Source organism: Oxyura jamaicensis (genome assembly GCF_011077185.1).
Source record: "Oxyura jamaicensis isolate SHBP4307 breed ruddy duck chromosome 13 unlocalized genomic scaffold, BPBGC_Ojam_1.0 oxy13_random_OJ106672, whole genome shotgun sequence".
Taxonomy (NCBI): domain Eukaryota; kingdom Metazoa; phylum Chordata; class Aves; order Anseriformes; family Anatidae; genus Oxyura; species Oxyura jamaicensis.
The window spans coordinates 1-6,152 of record NW_023304327.1 but is presented as its reverse complement, the minus strand read 5'-3'; positions in this window follow the sequence as shown (position 1 = coordinate 6,152).

Sequence of the window (6,152 nt, the reverse complement as noted above, 5' to 3'; positions counted from 1 at the left end):
CTTGTAAGCTTTTTCAGCTATGTGAGTATTAGATGGCGTAGAGTTGAGCAGAGTAAAATGATCGATATTGTAATGGACTTCTCATCCTAGTACATGGCAGAAATAATAAATGTCATGATATATGACAGCCCTTCTAAAGCCCTGTGGAGCCAAACGAGATGCAGTAAGCATATATCTCCTACTTGCTACCCGTGTTTTGCTTCTCTGTGTCTGTCCTTTGTTTCCTCCCACATTTATTTCCTTGGTAATGGAAGACTGTAATTGAATTAAAAGCGACTCTGTACGAAGAGGAACATGCTATGGCTGCACCGCTTCCCTTCGGCAGGACTGGGTGGACTTCTGCAAGCACAGCCTGCGTTGTGAGCTGCTGAGTGCTGCATGGAGCAAGTTGTGGGGTGGTTTAGACAAGCAGCCAGGTACTCCCGTTGGCTTTACATCAGGTAAGTGTTCATGCAAACAGCTGCAGCCTCTTTCACTATGACCACGTAGAATTCCCCTTCCCACTCCAGACTGCTTGTCATTAGGGTTGTGCCAAAACTTCATTTTAGATTTTGATACTAGTTCCTATTTTTGTGCCAAAACAAACAAATGTCTTATCTGTATCTGTACAGCTCCCCTTGGCTGAAATGCCTGATCAATTAATAACGCCTTTGTTCTGCCAGTGACGCTGGCCACCATACTCAATGGGTTTTCCTTCCTCTGCTGCTTCACAGATCCCTGTGCCTGTCTTCCCTGTCCTGCACTGCCAAGCTGCCACTCTTTACCTACATTTTAAAGGTCACCCTTCAAAGGAATTGCTTCTTAAAGATCATGAGAAATGAACAAAGCCAGAAGTTAGGAAATGAAACACTGTTCCTTCTCTGGTGTCCTAGGGAGACTTTGAGTGCAGTAAATTGGAAGGATGTTCATGTTGCTTGTGTGATCACTCTGCCCTTACACCAAGAAGTGACTGCAGATGAATTTCAGACATGCTTAGCAGAGGGCTCAAAGTACTGTTACACGTGTGTAAGACTGGCTGGGGGGGACAGGAGACTTTTTTTTCCCTGCCTCCCCTAGTTCCTGCCCACCCAAAAAATGTGAGCTCATCCTTAGACACCAGAGGAGCCCCACAGAATGATTTTCAGTACTCTGATGATGAAGGAAGTTTGTGGAGGAGCTGCCACCTTGTCAGTCCAAGCTATGGACACCCACTCGAAGGAAGCCAGCCTTCCTCAGCTCAGCTGGTCGCAGGCTGCTTGTTTCCTCTCTGATACTTGAGTCTCCTAAGATTTAAGTTTTTCTGCACAGTTATGAGGGCTAGAAGTTCTCTCTGTTCTGAGTTCACTTACTGGCTTTAATCTCAGGTTGCTGATAATCGAAGCTTTACCCGAAAAATTGTTACTCAGAGGAAAAGGAGTGGCACCACTGCATCTTTGGTGTGGCAGTTCTGTCTGCAAAAATCATGAAGACTGCTGTCATCTAGCACCAGGTCAGGAGCTTAGGAAAGACATAGAAAAGCCTGTACTGTCCTTGAAAACTTCCTCCATCTCCTGACAACTTCTGGTCTTTCCAGAGCAATCAGGCTTTGTTACCAGTTTAAAGAAACTGCACACTCCTCGCAGTTTTTGTTTGGCATCTATCTGCCAATGGACAATTAATGAAATGATACGGTTAGACACTACTCTTGTCTTACATTTACTTGGAGCAAAGCAGATGCTTTGAAACACCCATCTTTATTCCTTTTCTCTTGAAGTTAATGTCTTTTATCAAGGTCTTAGATTTAGCATCATAACGGGAAACAGACGCAGATCTTCTTACATGCAGACTTACTAGTTTATTATTATTTGTACCAGATTTGTGGTATTTTAGGTAGTTCTGCATTTCCAGGCTCACAGAATGATCTATTACATACTCAAGATCACTTATGTTCTCTTAATTGTGACCTCCAGTTTCCTTATGGGCATTCATGGTTTGTCACATCCAGAGGCAAAAACTGTTATGCATAGAAAATATGACTGTAGGGTATGAATGAGCAGTATTAGGAAACAAAGGCACAGCAGGTAGGAAAATACTGCTTCTAGCAAAGAATGTGTGAAGGGAAGTACAGAATATGGGCTGAAGCAAAATGTGGTGCCCCGTACCCACTGTGGCAGCACAAGTCTCCATGCCCCTTGCTATTCCCAGCACAAGCCCAGCATCTGGCCTAATGTCTTTGCCCCGATGCAGTTACTTTTTTTTCGTGACATGAACATATTTTCCAGAGAGATGATCGTGGTCCCTAACCCGCGGTGTCCCTATATGTGTCCACTGGAGTAACAGAGCTGGTGCGCAGCACACAGTGCTTACAGAGCCTCCACAGGAGCTGAGACCAGGTTTAAAATGAAGAAGTGCAAAACTCCTCTTTTTTGACTTGACATCCATCAAGGTGTTATGTCTGTACAAGGGTGCACGTCCCCCACCCTCACTCACATAGCAAGCCACACTATTTATTCCTCTACCTTGTTTTCACACACAAGTCAATTTTACTATTATTGTATTTGAGTCAGCCTGTGGCAATCCACCTGACAAAACCTCAGCAGACAATCTGCTTTAATGTTAACAGGATTGTAGGGGGATGTATCCTGGTAAACCCAGGGCTCAAGGAACCTCATCTTTGGAAAACTAATTGAGTTTTGCACTAAAATACGAGACTTCACTCTGGAAAATAAGCTAAACATATTGTAGAACTGCATTTACTCTTTTTGAAAGAGGAGGTGAGCTCTGTGGGGGAGCAAGGTGAATGGTGCATTTTGGTAGGTTAGATTCATTTTGCCTCTGTGTTGCCTGTCTCATTTTGGCAATAGAACTGAATTTATACTTTACGAAGGTGAATACAGATGTTATGGATGTGAATTGCACATTCCAAATTAACAGAGGGGCTTGTGCTCTGAGGTTGTACGTTCAGAGTTTGAGGAGGGGGTGCTCAGGTAAGGCGTATTTATCTCTATTAGCTTTAAACCATCTGCCTTGCAGCACCGAGGCCTCCCCACTGTCCGGATCAGCCCCTGTCCGCGGTGACCGCCAGAACCCCCTCAGCGCCTCCTCCATTTTGAGGCCGCCCCACAGCCACGCTCGCGACCCCCCCCCACCTTAGGCCGGGGATCGGGAGTGCGCACGCGCGGTATCCCCCGGCAGGGGCGTGGCCGCGGAGCGGCTCTCGCGAGATCTCGCGGGCTATATCTGGGAGGGGGGCGGGCGCGCGGCTTCCTTTAGTGCGCGTCTGCCCGCCGCGCCGCACGCATCCCACCGCTCCGCTGCGCTCCCCCCGCCTGCAGGCCGACAAGATGGAGGACAGCGCCATGGACATGGAGAGCATGGGCCCGCTGCGCCCCCAGACCTTCCTCTTCGGTAACGGCTGCCCGCCGGGATCCGGCCCCCCGCCGCCGGGCGGAGGCTCGTCCGGGCCGCGCAGGGCCTGGCGCAGGCCGCGGCCTGGGGGCGCCTCAGTGGAATGGGGGGGTGGGACGGGGGAGCTGCGAGGGGAGGGGGGAAGCGTGGGGAGGGAGGGGGCGCGTGGCGCTGTTCCCGCCACTCGCGCGCGTTCTCCGCCGCCGCGCGCGCCCCACGTGGCGGGCACGTGGCGGCTTTGTTCCGCGCCCGGCCCGGCCCCGCGTGGGGAGCACGTGGGGGGGGGAGCACGACTCTGCGCTGCTCTGCCCCGGGGGGGATCGGTACTGCCACGCGGCGCTCCGGGGGTCGGGTCGGTGCTCGGCACCAGGCCGCGGCCTTCCCCGCCGCACGTGGTGAGGCTGGGGGGTGGGAGGGTCGTGGAGAGGGGGAGCCTTGGAGCGGCCGGATGCGGGATAATGGGCGGCGGGTACCTGTCTGAACAGCACACCGTGCTCATCGCTCGGTGGTTTCTTCGCAGGCTGCGAGCTTAAAGCAGATAAGGAGTACAAGTTCAAAGTAGATGATGAAGAAAACGAGCATCAGCTGTCTTTGAGAACGGCAAGTACTATGTGTTTTTTAAGCTGAAGTACTAGTGGATGATCTTGTGAGAAGTGAGTTTAACGTGTAAATTCGTTCCCTTTTGTGATAAGTGCAACAAAAACGTCCACTGATATTGTATGCCTTACAGTAAGTGATATAAGGCTGAAAAAGCTTAAAAATCACAGCAGGTTAGTAAGTGTGAGCTGAAAAGTATTAAAGGGTGGCATGTACACTGACAAATCTAATGTAATAGTTCAGATGCTGCAGGAGCACAAGGGGAGAAAAGTTATTTTAATCATAGACGGACATCCTTCAGTAGACAATGGAAACTTCATTTTGAAAAGCTTTTCCCAGATAAAACTCAAGTGCTTTTTTTTCCTTCCCACAAACAGCAAATAATATGTGTCCTTAAATCTTTTACTGCCCCAGCAAGCAAGACACAGCATGTTAAGGCCTTTGCTCTAGGCTGAGCATGTTTTGTTATGGTTAGCATAAGCATGAGATGCCACAACTTCACAGGCAAGGAGTTTGAGTTGTAGTGTTTCAGTGCTTTATTGTTTATTTAAGCACAAAGATATATCCTGATGATAGAAGAGCTTTAGAATTGGGAATTGCTTCCTGTGGGAGACTTGGGTGCTAGCCTTGTCCAAGGCACAACTTAAAACAATGCTTACAACACTTAGATTTACACATTAGTCTTGTAAATTACATGTCTTCAGTCCTTGCATTTTATGAAAATTGCAGCCTTGACAATGACTAATTTGTACTTAATTGGTAACCTTCTAAAGTGTAGTTTGAGGGAAGAATAATTAGTAAAGTATAGGCAGGGCAAGTTCATATGGTAATTCTCACACCTGAAGGTTCCTAATGCAGTAAATGTCAGTGTGAGTGACTTTTAATTGTACGGCTTTATCCACAGATTCTGATTTGGGAAGTTACTGGTAGCATCTGGTGGAGTGTACATCGTTCACTGAGGATGAACCAGATTGATTGTTTATCAGTACTTAGTTTTTTAGGGTTGTCTGGAAAGAAGTCTCCTTCAAAAACCTGTCTTTTAAAGACAAGATTGTCCACAGGAGTTATGGGGGTTGAAATAAGAAGCAACAAAGTGGAAATATCTTGGGTAGTTTGGAAGTCCTAAGAAGAATCTGCCAACAACAAATACCATGGCAAGCAGAGTAAGGAGTAACTGGGAGATGAAACATGAAGCTAGTGAGCCCTGTGCCTGTGCTCTGTGCATAAGTCTGCTGAACAAGGGCTGACACACGGCATGCAAGGGACGTAGGTAGGAGATGCAGAAAAGTGAGGAGAAAAAAGTGAAAAGTCAAAGTGAAAGGGGAAGCAGGACTGATGATGCATACAGAGGTAGAAAGTGGTATGGGAACAGATCTACATGTCTGGTCTTATTAATGAAAGCTGAGATAAAGCAGGGTGGTCACCACTTCATTGCCTACTTACTGCAGTTGTGCATCTCTCCAGTGCAGAAGGCAAAGCCCAAGAAAAGCTGTTTGCCAGCCACTCAGTAAGCAAACAGGTGTCACAGTATTGAGCTGTGCAAATGACAAGGGTAACTGGGGGTGGGGGCAAGTTCTTAAATGAAACTCTTGTCATGGTGGGTAGACCCACCAGTGGAGTGATTCATTGTGGTACTAACTCATTTGAGAGATGACATCAGAGCACCAATTTCCCCTGTTCAAATTGACAATAACAAAACTTGCCAGGATTAGTGACTTCTGTATCCTACTTCTCAGTCTTCAGCCTGATAAGCCTTCTCTGGATTGTGATAACTTGACTAAAACACAGCTCTTAGAGAATGGGAACTTGAGTGTGCCACTGTCAGCCTGAAGTGTTTACACCCACATCTTCCATGGGGGGTGGGTGGGAAGCTTTCTTTTCATTCCCGTTGGAAAAGGGCACAGAGAAAGCCTTGTTAACTTGTCTCAGGAATAATGGTAATACCTGAATTCTTGGTTTTCAGAGCTCTTGCAAGTAATCTGACTTAGAAGTTAAGAAAACAGGAATTTTAGGCCTGTCCTATGTCTGTCATTTGTTTGCCTCCCTTCAGCTATGATTTTGAGTCTGCAGAACGTGCTGTTCTAGTTGGTGTAAGGAATAGAGGAACTTAGTTTTGAAATTTGCTGGGAAAGCAGCTCTGTCCTTGAGTACAGTCATGTATATGTGCTTCTTCCCATGGACCAGCTCCA